Source organism: Dermacentor andersoni, unplaced genomic scaffold (genome assembly GCF_023375885.2).
Source record: "Dermacentor andersoni unplaced genomic scaffold, qqDerAnde1_hic_scaffold ctg00000041.1, whole genome shotgun sequence".
In the NCBI taxonomy this organism is placed as follows: Eukaryota; Metazoa; Arthropoda; class Arachnida; order Ixodida; family Ixodidae; genus Dermacentor; species Dermacentor andersoni.
Genome location: NW_027314754.1, coordinates 1,602,383 through 1,619,801, shown reverse-complemented (window position 1 = coordinate 1,619,801; position 17,419 = coordinate 1,602,383). Strand labels below are relative to the sequence as shown.

The 17,419-nt window shown below is 50.3% G+C and overlaps 1 long non-coding RNA gene across 1 annotated transcript in view; it reads left to right on the top strand.

Annotated features, from left to right (window-relative positions):
- Positions 1-17,235, top strand: part of LOC140214399 (uncharacterized) — a 31,587-nt gene extending 14,352 nt beyond the window's left edge. Inside the window, exon 5 of the long non-coding RNA XR_011891341.1 lies at positions 17,171-17,235. This is a non-coding gene — a long non-coding RNA (uncharacterized lncRNA). The remainder of the gene's footprint in view (positions 1-17,170) is intronic.
- Positions 17,236-17,419: the final 184 nt, after the last annotated feature.

Below are 17,419 nucleotides of genomic sequence, written 5' to 3'. Positions count from 1 at the left end.
TAGCGGCATTCTCCACATTCCGTTGCACGGCGCCGCAATTTTCGGCCAGCCACCGTAAGCGAAGTGAGGGGAAGCACACCAATCGCTGACGCCGGCACCATCTTCATCCGGTTATCTATTTTCGATGGGCCTGCTGGCTCGGCCCCATCGAAACCTCCTCTACTTGAGCTGCTCCTCGCCTTTTGTCCGTCAATTAGATAAGAAAGACCGCTCAATATAGGCAATGTTATTCATTTTGAAAGCAAAGAAAAGTGACCTCGTATAAATGAGGAGACTTTTGATTGCGTTGTTCAGAGAACGCTGAACGCCCGATGCTTGCGTCGTCCATTACGTAAGTCTGACGTCAGGAGGTTGTAATGAAAACATATTGGAATACATCCATGATAATATTGCGCTTTGTGTTACACTGACGAATGTAAGGGACAGGATGTGGACGTACGTAGCGCAAACTACCATCCGTTTAATACTGCTAAAGAACGAGTTTATATACAAGGAGATGTAGCGCGGAGTGAGGGGAGGGGGAGGGGAGATATAAAAGTATATGACATGATATGGTAGGTAGTTCGCGCTACGTACGTCCGCGTCCTGTCCTTTACGTTCGTTAATGCAACACTAAGCACAATATAATCATTAATGTCCACCAACTAGCCCTGTTCATTGCTTTACTAAATATTCGCGTCGTTTTACGTTAAAGGGCCTCTGGTCTCTTTTCAAAACTACTCCCCGAGTACGAAAGTTCCTAAATCATCGTCGAGCGCAATTATCCCGTGAACAACGTCACTGAACCCGTCGCACCGTCTTCGGACCTGCGCCGCCGGGTAAGAGATGGTGCTCATGCGCAGCGACTCAAGACGCATTTTGATCCACTCACAGAATCGAGCTATGACGTCGTGAGGACGGCTCCTTTTACGTTCTCTGTATTAAATGTAGTGAAGGGAAGGAATGCTGTAAAATGATGATCCCCAGCACTAGGCACGGCATCGCCGCTCGTGCTCGGACTCAGTGTACTGACCTTACCGTCACGCTAACCGCTCCGAATTTGGGTCAAAAACTTCTTTACAATGATTGATTTATTTAGCTCAAATACTGCTAACTCTAATGTGTAAAAGAGTATGCATGACGTAAGAAACAGAAATAGATAAAATAAAAAAAAACATTTCAATGAACCTTGGCAAGGAAAGCATTTTCGGGAAGATTGGTATGTATATATCTTCGCAAAAGGAAAGGTAAACGCAAACACGCACACGAATGCACGGACGCATACACACCCACACACCAAAATAGCACATAGTATTAAAGAAGCCTGGAGGAGGAGGAAGTAAATTTTATTGCCCTAGAAAGAGTAATTCAGCGGTCGGGCCGGATGTCTTCATCTTCTATTAGTTGATGCCAAGGAAGCATGCCGAAACTACATTAACGGCAGAATCGGTCTAAAAGCGCTCCAAATCTTCCTCCGCGCTGGCCAACAGAATGAACGCATTAGAGACACCATCTTTTGGGTACCGGGGCACACTGAGATTGAGGGCAACCAAAGGGTAGATAGGATCGCTCGCGAGCATACAAACCGAGCGAACCTAAACAGAGATCCTGAGGAATTCATGACAGTGATCCCAACGTACTCTGACATACTAAATTATCATAGAGGGACGAGGATCAGATATCCCCCGCCTCACAATACACTCACTCAAGAACAGGCAGTTTGCTGGCGAAAGCTGCAGACAGGAACTTTCCCAAATTTACATAAACTATACAAAATGTTCCCAGGTCAATACAGGGACACATGCCCGTGGTGTGGCGCAATACCCACACTTTATCACATCACGTGGGAGTGCAATACGAATAAGGCATTCCACAAAATAGAAAATCCGAGTGCGGAGCAGTGGGAGAGCGTGCTCTCCAGCGGCGACCCCAGCCTCCAACGGAGGCTGGTGGATCATGCCCGACGAGCAGCCACGCTCAGTGGTGCCCTGGAATAGGGGCGCCAACCATGCAGGCCGGAGATCGGCATCAACCAATAGAAGATGAAGAAGCCTGGAACTTAGGGAAGTCACTTTGTTTGGTAAAATCAGTGTCAGGCTCATTGCAATCCATTCCTGGCTAGTTTCTTGCCCTTAAACAGTGATCCGCGGAATGGCCAACCTATCTCTGTGTACTTTCACCGTTCCTGTAGCAATCATTAGCAGACGCTTATGAAGTAACCAAGGGTTAGTTCAAAAATGAGTCTTTTTTTAGTGGTTGTCGTTCCCTACAGGGAAACGATGTAAAGAAACGCAAAACAGTAGTATGTTTTATAATATCCTCAAGCCAAGCCTAGTCATAGAGCCATTACTTATTAAGAGTTTTCTTTATGCTTCTCGGAAGAATTCTTCAATAATCGCCCAAGGCCTAGTTTTTAGCATCTGGGTAGAATAACTGCCGGCTACTACATTGAAAAGCGCTGACTGTTGGAGTTCTCAGATGAAAACCTTTCAGAACCATCAATAGTTGGGCAAATAACCTATGGAATAGAGAGCATGTTGTAACACGATGTGTTTTCAAGACAACAAAAAACGGTTGTACACCATTTGGGCTCTTTGAAAGACGTATCTTCGTGTGTATGAATACAGGAGGGTCAAACAAGCAATATCAACTACAGCTGCTTCGGAACTAGTTTAATGTGTGACCAGATGTGTCCCTCTAACAAAATAATTGAGTAAAGACATAAATTGTAATAGATTAATTAAGCGTCACAGTTCATGAAGCCATCCAAAGAGCACCGCGAACACGCCAACTGTCCTAAGACACCGCAGGTGTCTTCGCATTAAGCATTGGTGCCAAGGCGCCTAAGCGCATCAGGGACACCAACCGGACATGAATGAGGCTTTATTCATTGGAATAAAATACCACTTTATTTCGAGAAAAATGTAATCAAGTTTCTAAAATATGCCCATACGAACATCTTCCCAAAAGCTTGTAGGCCTGTCTGCACCATGCAATGACCCTGAAAAAAAGGATACAATGGCACCAGTTGAAAATCTCCATTTTCAAATAATTTTAGTGAGGGAACATTCGCCGGTAAGATCGGCGAACATACTGAGCTAGGATAAAGTTCTTGATAACTTTATAAGTGGGCTCTGGTTTACGTGGGATACACAGAGAATGCTGGTGTTGAGGCGCTCCTTGTATTCAGCGCCACCATTAAGCTTTTTCTTTAACTTGTCACAGCCTGAATAGAATGATAACGAATATGTTGTGGTGCAAACATGTGGAAGTAGAAAACCCGGTTAATAAAATGAGTGCAAACTGTGAAATAAAATAGGCGTGGTATCTGCCATCTAGTGGCTGCTGCGCCAATCAAATCAAAATTGACTTGCTTACTTACCCGGTGAAATTACTAACTTACTCGGAGGAGATTAGGCGCAGTTTGTAAGGACCCACTCAAATTTTCTATTGTGGTTGAAAAGATGTTGATGAGCTATGAAGGACTAAGATGAGTGGGACAGCGTTCACTAGAGGCCAAGAAGTGATCTTTGCTCCTGTACTTTTGCTTTCATCCAATGGTATGCTTTCCTTATGAGTAATGATGCATTCCTGCAATTTATTCGCCTTTTTTTGAGACAGTTCTACGGCGAGATAGTCATTGTATACACAAGGTGCTAGACTATGCATTTTTAGGGGTAGCTTTAAATATTCAATCATGCTTCAAACTGTTCATGCGCGAAAATATATTGTTGGATCTTTGTTGAGCCCAGCGTACTTGGACATCAAAGAAACTTAGAAAGTCACATGAAAGCGAAAAAAATGTAAAAATTCAATCAGCATGTCGAAATCAGATGAAATTTATTCGTTTATAATGTTATTGATATATATAAAGGCTATATAGCAAAATGTTCTGCTAACTTTATTTCTTTTTAATTTATATCCAACATAGAATTTCCTGCAACGCTCATGTTTAGGCCCTACACCATTCACACGCTTTCAAAATAGTAACAGGCGCTCTCGCAAGCACAGAATGCTACATGTCAATGACAGATGTGACCAGGACAAAAGCAATCTCTGAGGTTTGCCTAAACGCCAGTGGCGAGAAATGTGCAAAAAGCGTGACAGTTCTTATAAATACGTTTAGAGCTTATGTTAGAGCAACACATGTCGAAGGGCTACAAAATGGTGCGTGTGTATGTATATATATATATATATATATATATATATATATATATATATACATATATATATATCGTCCGCATTATATTAGTCCTTCATCTTGTTCACCTATATATATTCATCATTGTGGCCAGCGTCATCGTCTTCTGCGTGCGGCCTGCAAAATAAACCGTCGAGGTTAAACAGCTGTGTCGCAAGTGGTGGAGGAGCGTGGTGTAAAATGCTGTAGCAGGCGGATCGGGTGCTAGAGTCACCAGATCGTTTGGAGCAGTAGCAGGAGCAGGAGGAGCAGTCTGAACGAACGCTGGTTGCATAGCCGCAAGCTGAGCATATGAGGTCGACGGCGAAGGAGGGGCACAGCTCGCAGCGCAGGTCATGGAAGACAGCTCCTTTTTGAAGTTATCGCGCAGGCCAGGAACAGAAGGTTGAGGCTAGCGAACGGGAATACTGAGAAGGCCACACGGTTGGAGCTCTTCGCGTATGAGAGTGCAAATCACCATACGCAGGTCCGCATCCGATGAAGCAGGCGTGTCACAGGCTACAGGTTGTAAACGGATAGCCTGCAGTGCGTCCAGGTGTTGGCAAGTCGCGATCACATCGTTAACGGTATTCGGATTCTTGATCGCCAGTGCGTTAAACGCGACGTGGGCAATGCCCTTTAGGATATGACGAACACGATGAGATTCCTACATGGTGGCATCGACACGGCGGCGAAGGGCGAGGACGTCTTCGGCATAAGAGGTGTATGTTTCCCCGGGAAGTTGCGTGCGTGAATTAAGCTTTTTCTTCGCGACCTCAGAGCAGACGTTGGGGGCGCCGCCAAAAATCGGTCGAAGCTGGTGTTTAAACGCCACCCAGTCGGGCCAAGGTGTTCTCGTGGTTAAATAACCAAGTCCTGGCAATGTCAGTGAGGTAGAGTGCGACGTTACGAAGCTTGTGCATGTCATCCCACCGGCTAGACTCACTCACGCGGTCATAATTGTCCAGCCAGTCGTCAACATTGTCACTTAGAAGGCGAGCAAGCATGGTGCAATCGCGCTGCCGCGTGCTGACGGTCCATGAAGGAACGGCCGCTGGGGCAGAGACGGTGACGCCGGAGGCTATATATATAATTTATTGGGTAATTTTCATGTGTCGCTGTGCGGAGTCCCACCGCTGCGGCGCGAGACTCGTGCTCCGGCTGCTGATGCGAAGGGCTACGACTCGTGATCAAGTGCTACTGGCGATCCCTCGAACGGGCTGCAATAAACCCCCTTTCATTTGGTGGAAGGGCTCGGTAACCTCGGAAACTGGAACTCCGAAGCCCGACGCTACCGACTGCTGCGACCATGCCAGACGAAACCACCCAGGAAGATGCACCACAGCCTCCGGCGGTCATCGTTGCTCGTGTGTTGCGCCAGCGTGATCCTGACATATTTAGCGGCACCGATGATCATGATGTGGAGGATTGGTTGTCATCATATGAGTGGGCGAGCCAGCATAACAAGTGGGACGAAGCCACCAAGTTGCACAACGTGCTGTTTTACTTAACCTGCGTCGCGAAACTCTGGTTGCGAAACCACAAACACGATTTTACAACATGGAGTGCAATGAAGACAAGTTTCGCAGAAGTGTTCGGGCGCCCCGCTGTGCGCAAGCTTCGCGCATAACAACGCTGACGGGGGTGTGCGCAACGTCACGGTGAAACTTTCACAAGTTATTTTGAGGATCTCATTGGCCTGTGTAAACGAGTGAATTCGTCAATGGCAGAATAGGACAAGATAAAACTCATTATGAAAGGCATTGATCAGGACGCCATTCAAATGTTGTTAGTGAAGGATCCGCGTACCGTCGCCGAAGTTATCAATTTGTGCCAAAGTTTTGACGAGCTACGGAAACAACGCATCTTAGCTCGGCGCCCACCGCCTACGGAAGATTCGTTAGCAGCATAGCTTATTCGCGACCACCACACAACTTTGCTGACGCAAATAAAGGAATTTGTGCGCAAGGAGGTCGCGCGATAGCTCTCGATTTTGCCGACCATGGAGAAGCCTTCTCAGTATTCGGCTGCAGCGATTCGACAGATAATTCATGAGCTAGTGACCGAAGCTCTTCCACCTCCATGTCAGCCGGACCCCATGGCTGTGCCTCTGACGTATGCTGATGCCATTGTCCGGGCGGCTCGCCTGCCGAAGTTGTCTGCTCCGCCTCTGCCTCGCCAGCCGGCGGCTCCGTTTTTCAGTGCACAGGGTACAAATCCTTGACGCACTGATGACAACCGCCCAATATGCTACGCCTGCGGTACCCCGGGACATGTAGCGTGCTTCTGCCGCCGGCGCTTGCCGGCGTTCGTGGGCACCACGCGACCTCCAGCTCCGGCTTCCGAACATTGCGCATGCCTCAACGGCCGGCGCTGGAAGTCTACGCTGCTGATGAGACATACCAGCAACGCAGTCACAGCTCTATGGTCCTCATCGCTCGCTTTCCCCTTATCGGCGCTCACTCTCACTCATGCGTCGTAGGCCCAGCGCTAGTACTACTGAGGCGGAAAACTGATTTCCGCAGTGCCTGAGGCACGAACTGCGTCATCGTCGGATAATCAAAATCCTCGTTGTTCCCCCGCTAACCTTATTGAAGTGTCTGTTGATGGCATCGAATCTCTTGCATTCGTCAATACAGATGCTGGTGTATCCGTGTTTAGTGAGAAGCTTCGTCCTGCATTACGGAAAGTGACCATGATGCCTTAGGTACTAATGCTTCGAACATCCAGCGCACAACAAGTACAGCCAGTCGCTATGTGCACTGCCAGGGTGCAGATTCGAGACATCTTGGATTCGATTGATTTCTTTGTGGTAACTTGTTGCTCCCTAGATGGGGTTCTCGGTTGGCATATTCTGTCGCGTCATCATGCCGTCATTGACTGTGCACGTGCTGAGGTTCAGTTCTCTGCGATTTGCCATCTTACGACTTTCAATTTCATGATGTCAGCAGGATCTGTGTAGCTTCAGATACTGACCTTCCTCCTCAAAGTGCTGTATTTGTCCCTGTTTCATGCGCATCGCTTGCCGAAGCGACGGTCATGTTTACGCCCGCTGCCGTCTTCAGTCGCCGCCAGCCTATATTGTTGCCCTTCGCCTTCCTCACGGTTCACCATGGTGCTTCAGAAATACTGATTTCTAACCGAAATTCGTACACTTTGGCTTTGCACTGTGGCGAGACTATTGGTACCACCCAGACTCTGGAAGCTGACGTTATTGTGCATTCCCCTGTTGCTGACGACGTGGATACTGCCAACGTAAAAGCACTTACACCCCATGTGCCATCTAACCGAGTATAACCGGATATTTTTTGTCGCTTTATTGCCGATAACCTTGAGCGGACACAACGTGAGCAGCTAAGTATTCTTTTAAATGATTTTCACGCCTCTTTCGACTGGAACCAAGCATCATTTGGCCGCAAAAGTACCGTCTCTCACCACATTGATAAGGGACATCACACACCATTACTCCAGCGTCCGCACCGCGTGTCATGCACTGACCGTCCTGCCATAACCGAGCAAGTTTAAGGCATGCCTGAACGTGGTGTTCTCAAGCCATCCTGCAGTCTTTGGTTGTCTCTCGTAGTACTCGTTATGAAAGAACATGGCTCGATTTGTTTCTGTGTGGACTATCGTCACCTCAACAAGATTACACGAAAACATGTCTATCCTTTACCGCGCATAGATGACGCCCTGGAATGTCTACACGGTGCCGAATGCTTTTCTTCTTTGGAATGGCGATCAGGCTATTCGCAAGCTACAGTCGATGAATCCGACTGGTCTAAGACAGCTTTCATTACGTCTGATGGTCTGTATGAGTTTACTGTAAGGCCATTCGGCCTCTGCAATGCACCCACGACACTCGAAATGATGATTGACAATATTCTGCGCGGCCTCAGTGTTATTTAGACGACGTGGTAGTTTTCTTCCCCGATTTCACTACTCACCTCTCTCGTCTACGCGAAATCCTTGCTTGCCTTGCCACCGACAGCCTTCAACGTAACTTGAAAAAGTGCCGCTTCGGAGCCAGCCAGCTGACCATACTTGGTCATGTCGTTTCCAAAGACAGCGACCTTCCCGACCCTGACAAATTTCGTGCTTTCGCAGAATTTTCGTGGCCGACTACAGTGAAAGAGCTCCGAAGATTTGTCGGTCTTTGCTCTTCTTTTCGACGCTTTTTGCCCAATTTTGCCTGCATCATGGCTCCCCTGATGAAGCTCCTGGCTGGCCCTAGTGACCTTCGCTATTGGACTCCGGCATCGACCACGCCTTCACCCCTTTGCGTCGTCTGCTTACCTTACTGCCTGCTCCACGCCACTAAGACCCGAGTGCACCGACCGAAGTTCATACGGACGACAGCAGCCTTGGTCTTGGAGCGGTCCTTGCGCAACGCAAGCCTGGCTTTCCGGAATATATGGATGCATATTTGAGTTGTTCCCTCCCGAAGGCAGAAACCAAATATTCTGTCACAGAAAAGGAATTTTTGGCTATTGTTAGGGCCTTAAACAAATTTCGCCCTTACTTGCATGGCTATCCAGTCGACGTTGTGACAGACCACCACGCGCTCTGCTGGCTTGCGTCACTGAAAGACCCGTCGGGGCGTCTTGGACGCTGGGCTCTTCGGCTCCAGGAATTTGACATCCGCGTCATCTATCACTCCAGGCGTCAACATTCTTATGCAGATGCGCTTTGCCGATCGCCCATGCGATCCGACGAAACGCAACCCTTATGCATGGAGTTTCCAGTTGCTACGTTTGCTGTTACTGACATGCCGTCTGAACAGAGAAAAGATCCGTGGATTGTGTCTCTCATTGACATTCTTAACAGTTCTTCAACGGCTATATGCCCTCTAGCCCTTCATCGCCCGCCAAGCCACCCATTTAGTGCTACGGAAAGCCATATTGTACCGCCGAAACTATCAGCTACACGAGCGCAAATTGCTTCTAGTCATCTCTCGTCATTTGCGTTCCGACATATGCACGTACTTCCACGCCGACCCACAACAAGCTCAAGCTGGCATCCTGAAAACCTACGAGTGGCTCGGCCCGCGGTACTGCTGGCGCGGCATGTATCTTATGTCTGCAAGTACATTTGGTCATGGGCAGCCTGTCAGCGACGCAAGATATCTCCTCATACCACAGACCCTCTGCGACCTTTACCTAGTCCTGCACGTCTTTTTGACGGGGTTGGCATTGAATTTTATGGGCCTCTTCCATGCACTGCTAACAGAAATCGTTGGATAATTGTCGCAGTAGGCCACCTCACCGAATATGCCAAAACCACTGCACTTGCTTCGGCTGCTGCTTGCAACGTCGCCGCATTTATTTTACGTCATGTCATGTTACGGCATGGCGCAGCGCGAGAACTGCTCAGCGACCGAGGCCCTGTCTTCTTGTCCGAAGTTATTGATAGCTACTCGCCGCATGCCACACTATTCACCGCACCACTACGGCGTATCACCCGCAGACTAACTGTCTATCGGAACAATGAAACCACACTCTTGGTGTAATGCTCACTATGTATATTGCGTCGGATCATTCCAATTAGGACGATGGCCTCCTTTTTCTGACGTAACCATATAATACCGCCACTCAGGCTGCCACAGGCTTCCCACCATTTTTTCTTCTTTATGAACGTGAACTATGCACTACCCTAGACACTGTACTACCGTGCCATCCGGATGCTTCTGAATTCACTCCTCTTTCGTAAGTTGCTCGCCATGTTGAAGAGTGCCACCAACTGGCTCGCTCATTCACGCCAGATACCCAAGGAATCCACAAAGATCGCCACGACAACAATCAGCCCCCACAGTCCTTCGCCATGGACTCCCACCTCTGGCTTCCCTTCCAAGCTCCAGGCTTTAGCACAAAACTTGCCCCGAAGGATCAGGGTCCGTACCGGATCGTCGCGTGTACATCGCCTGTGAATTATGTAGTCGAACCGGTAATGCCACCTTCGGACCGACGCCGCCGTGGCCACGAGATTGTTCACGTCAGGCGCCTGAAGCCATACCATGACTCCCTTATCGTTTCATCCCCTTAGGTCGCCAGGATGACTCCTCTTCGCCGCGAGGGCAATTGTATTGGGTAATATGCATGTGGCGCTGTGTGGACTGCCACCGCTGCTGCGCGAGGCCCGAGCTAAGGCTGCTGATGCGAAGGGCTAGGACTCGTGATCAAAAGCTACTTGCGATCCCTCGAACAAGGTGCAATAAACCCCCTTTCAGAAGGCAGTTGAAGAAACGAAGGAGAACAATTACGAAAGTCTATTCCAACTGGGACGATGTCTCCGAAAGTTTATATGCGACCTCAAAACATTAAAAATGCAGTTTTCCTAAGCGCGCTCCTTCGTTTCTTCAACTACCTATGCACCGGACCTACAGAACCTTTCGTTGAAATATATATATATATATATATATATATATATATATATATATATATGCATATGCACTTGTCATCCCCTTTTTTATCTAGTTTAGTCCATAACGACGGTCTCAAATCCGGCAACATTGATGCCTTCAAGTAGCATGTGTGGGTTTATTGACCACTTGTCCTCGCCCAAAAAAGATCACGTAGCCGCGACGTCTGAGGCAGAAAGGATGTTCTACATCCGCCGCCAAGGTTTGTGAGTGGAGGCGCTGGCTAGCACTCATAGGGTTAGTTCTAGTAGTATCACATAAATAGCCGAGAAAGCGGATGGGAAAAGGGCGCTGCGGTAGCTCAATTGGTAAAGCACCGCACGCGTAATGCGAAGACGTGGGATCGTTCCCTACCCGCGGCAAGTTGTTTTTTCATCCACTTTGATTTCCTTTAAATTATCATTCTCTTAAGTCGACAATTAGGTACAAGTAATTTCCCCTGTGTCGTCCTTTGTGTCATTGTTGGGTTCGTATGATATTGACACGTGTACTTATATTTATCGGGCGACCACGTTTCGCCGCCTAACAAATCTTATCGCACCGCGCGGGACGCGCTTGCATGTATCCGAAGTTTCTGGAAAGTTATCGATGCTTCTATCCGCAGTCTGTTGTCGCCGCACCTTGTGTTATCTGATTTATTCGCCTGACGCGAATGGTGCAGAACTTTGTGGAAGGCACGCGGGTCGCAACGATTAGTCTGGAACATTCGACGATTCTGTATAAAAGCCGACGCGCTTGACCCGCTGATCAGATTTTCGACGATCGCCGACCGTGTTCGCCGCTATCGTTGTGCTATAAGTGTAGCCTCTTTTGTGGGCACAGGTTCGCCCAATAAAAGTTAGTTTTGTGTTCCACAGTATTGCTACTGTGTTCTTTGACGTCACGACCACGTGACATCTGGTGGAGGTGCTTTTCGTCCATGTACCGGACGCCCCCGACAAGCCGTGATCCAAGCCCGGACCGCAAAGAGAGCACCAACGTAGTACTGGAGCAGCGAGCAAGCCGTCGTCTACAACAGCTGCCCCCGGAGCACGGACTTCTACCTGAGAAGCCCAAGAAGATTGTGGCCAAGACAACCACGATGGCTGCCCCAGTGTCACCCATCGTACTTCAACAACCCAGGGAGCCCCCTACCTTCCGTGGAGCTACGTCAGAGGATCCTGAAACCTGGCTCGAAACCTTCGAAAGGATCTCGACCTTCAATAACTGGACCTCTGAGGATAAGCTACGACACGTGTACTTCTCCTTGGAAGATGCCGCGAGGACTTGGTTCGAAAACCGGGAGTCCACCCTAGCAACATGGGACCTATTCCGCAGTAACTTCCTGAGGACGTTCACGAGCGTTGTCCGAAAAGAAAGGGCCGAAGTTCTACTGGAAACACGAGGCCAACTACCCAATGAGACCATCGCCATCTTCACAGAAGAGATGACCCGTCTTTTCCGGCACGCCGACCCGGAAATGTCCGAAGAGAAAAAAGTGCGTTTCTTGATGCGAGGCGTAAAGGAGGAACTTTTCGCCGGAATGGTAAGAAGCCCACCGAAGACCGTCGACGAGTTTCTTCGTGAGGCGACGAGCATCGAGAAGACACTGGAATTGCGGAACCGGCAATTCGACCGCCGCACCAAGCCAACAAGCTACGCCGGAATTCAATCACTGGCCACGGACGATCTGCGCGAGACCATCAGGGCCATTGTGCGCGAAGAACTGCGCAAGGTCTTGCCATCGTCACAGCCTCAAGCGACTACGATTGCCGACGCCGTGCGTGAGGAACTCCAACAACAACTTGGAGTAGCCCCTGAATCGCCGCAGCCTGAGCCGCAAGCGATGACCTACGCCGCCGTCGCACGCCGTCAAGGTCCCCCTCCGCGACCGCGCCAGGGCCCTGTCACGCCGCAATTCCGTCGTCCGCCGCCGCCGCCGCCAGCACGACCACCCGTCGCCCAGCGCACCTACGCGAGGAAGACGGACATTTGGCGCGCTCCTGACCACCGCCCGCTCTGCTACCACTGCGGCGAAGCCGGCCATGTTTACCGCCGATGCCCATACCGCGAGCTGGGATTGCGAGGCTTCGCCGTCAACGCACAGCGCCCGAGGGAAGGTGAACGCCCTCGTGACATCGCCGACTACCTCGCCGCCACTCAGTGGAGCCCTCGACGACCGTCCCGTTCGCCGTCACCAGGCCGCTACCTGTCGCCACAGCGCCGACCATACACTGGCCCAGCCCGGGGCCGGTCCGTCAGCCCATATCCGGAAAACTAAAAGCAGCAACCGATGGAGGTGCGGTTGCTGTTCGTCGAACTGACGAAGATCCTCCGCCGCCGACGAAGACGCCGAAAAGCCTATCTCGACGACATAACAACGACGACACACCGCCGTCCCGACGAAGTCTGGCAGGAAAGAACACGCTGACGAAAGACCACCTAACGACGCCACGTACCAACCACAGGTCAACGCGACGCAGCCGTGATCCGACGCCGAGGCGTAACTGCAACGCAAGACAAAGAACCACCGACCTCGACGTGCTTCTCGACGGCCACGCAGTCACCGCCTTAGTAGACACCGGAGCCGATTACTCTGTCATGAGTGGACCCATTGCAGCCCAATTGAAGAAAGTTAAGACTGCATGGGAAGGCCCGTTAATTCGGACCGCTGGAGGACACCTAATCACGCCGAGTGGTATCTGCACGGCAAGAATTACCATTCATGACCGGACTTACCCTGCCACCTTCGTTATCCTGCAACAGTGTTCACGAGACGTCATTCTCGGAATGGACTTCCTGAACCAACACGGCGCAATCATCGACCTGAAGTCGAAGTCAATAACGCTGTCGGAAGATCAAGCGATACCGCCGGAGAGCTGTCGTAGTCACCACGCCTTGAGTGTGCTCGAAGATCAAGTGAGCATCCCGCCTCGCTCCAGCATTTTTATTTTGGTCGGCACCCAAACACCCGCTGACGTAGAAGGCGTCATCGAAGGCGACCAACGTTTACTGCTCGACCGTGAAATTTGCGTCGCAAGAGGGATCGCTCGACTGCACGGAGGAAACACGAAAGTGTTGCTGACAAACTTCAGCCAGGAGTTCAAGCACATCAACAAGGGCACGACGATCGCATACATCGAGGAAATTCAGGAAACCAGCGATGCCTTTGTCCTCTCGGATTCTGTTGCATCTACCCCGACGACCGTAGTTCCCGAGCCAGACTTCGACATAAATCCAAGTCTCCCCGTGATTAAGCAGCAACAGCTCAGAAGTCTGCTTCGACGATACAAAGACTGCTTTTCGACGTCATCGAGGATTCGACAAACACCAGTCGCAAAGCATCGCATAATAACCGAAGAGTGCGCTCGACCACTACGCCAGAGCCCTTACCGAGTTTCGACGCGAGAACGCGAAGCTATAAGACAACAAGTCGACGAAATGCTGCGCGACGACATCATCCAGCCGTCGAAAAGCCCGTGGGCGTCTCCAGTTGTTTTAGTGAAGAAAAAGGACGGAACCCTACGTTTCTGCGTCGATTATCGTCGACTGAACAAAATCACGAAGAAAGACGTATACCCCCTCCCACGGATAGACGACGCATTGGATCGGCTCTGCAATGCTAAATACTTCTCATCGATGGACCTCAAGTCTGGCTACTGGCAAATAGAAGTCGACGAAAGGGATCGCGAAAAGACCGCCTTCATCACGCCAGACGGCCTCTATGAATTCAAGGTTATGCCATTTGGACTGTGCTCGGCGCCTGCAACGTTCCAGCGAGTGATGGACACGGTTTTAGCAGGATTGAAGTGGCAGACCTGTCTTGTTTACTTGGATGACGTCGTCGTCTTCGCCGGAAATTTCGACGATCACCTTAAGCGGCTTGCGACAGTATTAGAGGCCATCAAGTCATCAGGGCTCACTCTGAAGCCGGAAAAGTGTCGCTTCGCTTACGATGAGCTTCTATTCCTAGGCCACGTCATCAGCAAATCTGGAGTACGCCCCGACCCGCAGAAGACAGCTGCCATCGCAAAGTTCCCGCAGCCAATCGACAAGAAGGCAGTGCGCAGATTCCTTGGCATGTGTGCCTACTATAGGCGCTTTGTCAAGGACTTTTCACGCATCGCGGAGCCGCTAACACATCTAACGAAATGTGATGTCGAGTTCAAGTGGGGAACGCCGCAGGCCGACGCATTTCAAGAACTCAAACGACGCATGCAGTCGCCGCCGGTACTTGCACACTTCGACGAGGACGCCGATACTGAAATCCACACTGACGCCAGTAGCCTAGGCCTTGGTGCCGTCCTAGTCCAGAGGAAAGACGGACTTGAACGGGTGATATCTTATGCTAGCCGGTCGCTGTCAAAAGCGGAAGGCAATTATTCTACGACTGAAAAGGAATGCCTCGCCATCATTTGGGCTACAGCAAAATTCCGCCCTTACCTCTATGGCAGGCCATTCAAAGTCGTCAGCGACCATCACGCGTTGTGTTGGCTAGCTAACTTAAAGGACCCTTCAGGACGGCTGGCGCGGTGGAGCCTCAGATTGCAAGAATATGACGTCACCGTAATATACAAGTCCGGAAGAAAACACTCTGACGCCGACTGCCTGTCACGCGCCCCCATCGATCCCCCGCCGCAAGACGACGAGGATGACGACGCCTTCCTTGGAATAATAAGCGCGGAAGACTTCGCCGAACAGCAACGAGTAGACCCGGAGCTAAAAGGCCTCGTCGAGTACTTGGAAGGGAACACCGACGTTGTCCCTAGGGCATTTAAGCGTGGGTTGTCTTCGTTCACGCTACAAAACAACCTGCTCGTGAAGAAGAACTTCTCACCAGTCCGCGCCAGCTACCTTCTTGTTGTACCGTCAGCGCTGCGTCCAGAAGTACTGCACGCCCTACACGACGATCCAACCGCTGGGCACCTTGGATTCTCCCGGACGCTGTCGAGGATACAGGAAAGGTATTACTGGCCGCGTCTGACCGCCGAAGTCGCCCGTTACGTCAAGACATGCCGAGACTGTCAACGGCGCAAGACACCACCGACAAGGCCAGCAGGATTATTACAGCCGATCGAACCTCCTCGCCGACCATTCCAGCAGATTGGGATGGATTTGTTGGGGCCGTTTCCGATGTCAACATCCGGGAATAAGTGGATCGTCGTGGCGACGGACTACCTCACCCGCTTCGCTGAAACTAAAGCTCTACCAAAAGGCAGCGCAGCCGAAGTGGCGAAATTTTTCGTCGAGCACATCCTGCTGCGACATGGTGCCCCAGAAGTCCTCATCACCGACAGAGGAACGGCTTTTACAGCAGAGCTCACCCAAGCCATTCTGCAGTACAGCCAGACAAGCCACAGGAGGACAACTGCCTACCATCCGCAGACGAATGGTCTCACGGAGCGCCTGAACAAGACCCTCGCTGACATGCTAGCAATGTACGTCGACGTCGAACACAAGACGTGGGACGCGGTCCTGCCGTACGTAACCTTTGCGTACAACACGGCGGTGCAAGAAACAACGCAGATCACGCCGTTTAAGCTGGTTTACGGCAGGAACCCGACGACGACGCTTGACGCCATGCTGCCGCACGTAACTGACGAAGAGAATGTTGACGTCGCTAGCTACCTCCAGCGCGCCGAAGAAGCCCGACAGCTCGCCCGCCTGCGAATCAAGAACCAGCAGAGGACCGACAGCCGACACTACAACCTCCGACGACGCTTTGTCGAGTACCAGCCCGGTGACCGTGTTTGGGTTTGGACCCCTATACGCCGACGAGGACTGAGCGAGAAGCTCTTGCGTCGCTATTTCGGACCGTACAAGATCATCCGACGTATTGGCGCACTGGACTATGAGGTCGTGCCAGACGGCATTTCGCTGTCACAGCGGCGCCGCTCACGACCTGAAATTGTCCACGTTGTGCGACTCAAGCCGTATCACCAGCGTTGACGAACTTTGGGACTTCGCATAACTGACCTTTGGACTTGATTTCTTTTCGTTGTTTTGTTACTTATGTTTAATAAGTGTCCTTTTGTGTTTCGCTCTCTTATATTTATAGCATCGGGACGATGCTATTTAAGAGGGGGGTATTGACACGTGTACTTATATTTATCGGGCGACCACGTTTCGCCGCCTAACAAATCTTATCGCACCGCGCGGGACGCGCTTGCATGTATCCGAAGTTTCTGGAAAGTTATCGATGCTTCTATCCGCAGTCTGTTGTCGCCGCACCTTGTGTTATCTGATTTATTCGCCTGACGCGAATGGTGCAGAACTTTGTGGAAGGCACGCGGGTCGCAACGATTAGTCTGGAACATTCGACGATTCTGTATAAAAGCCGACGCGCTTGACCCGCTGATCAGATTTTCGACGATCGCCGACCGTGTTCGCCGCTATCGTTGTGCTATAAGTGTAGCCTCTTTTGTGGGCACAGGTTCGCCCAATAAAAGTTACTTTTGTGTTCCACAGTATTGCTACTGTGTTCTTTGACGTCACGACCACGTGACAATATATATATGCTCACGTGTACTGTGAGCACATATGTGTGTGTATCCGTTCAAATGATGCTGTCGTCTAGCAGAAGAAAGTGACACATACCCCGATTTCTTCTATTTCAGCTCATTGAACTATGGGGGCATAGGTGGTACAGTTGCTCACGAGCTGGCTGCTAGATTAATCGCAGGTAAATTCAATGTATCTTAATTCTTGTTATTCCGCTACCAATTCGATCCAACCTGATGAATCTTCCACAATGTTGATGAGAAATACCAGGCCTTTGATTCATCTTATATGCAGTGATACTTTTACATTTTTCAGTTCTACCTATCATTGCCAGTAAATGTTCACTAATTTCCCTGTGAACGTGC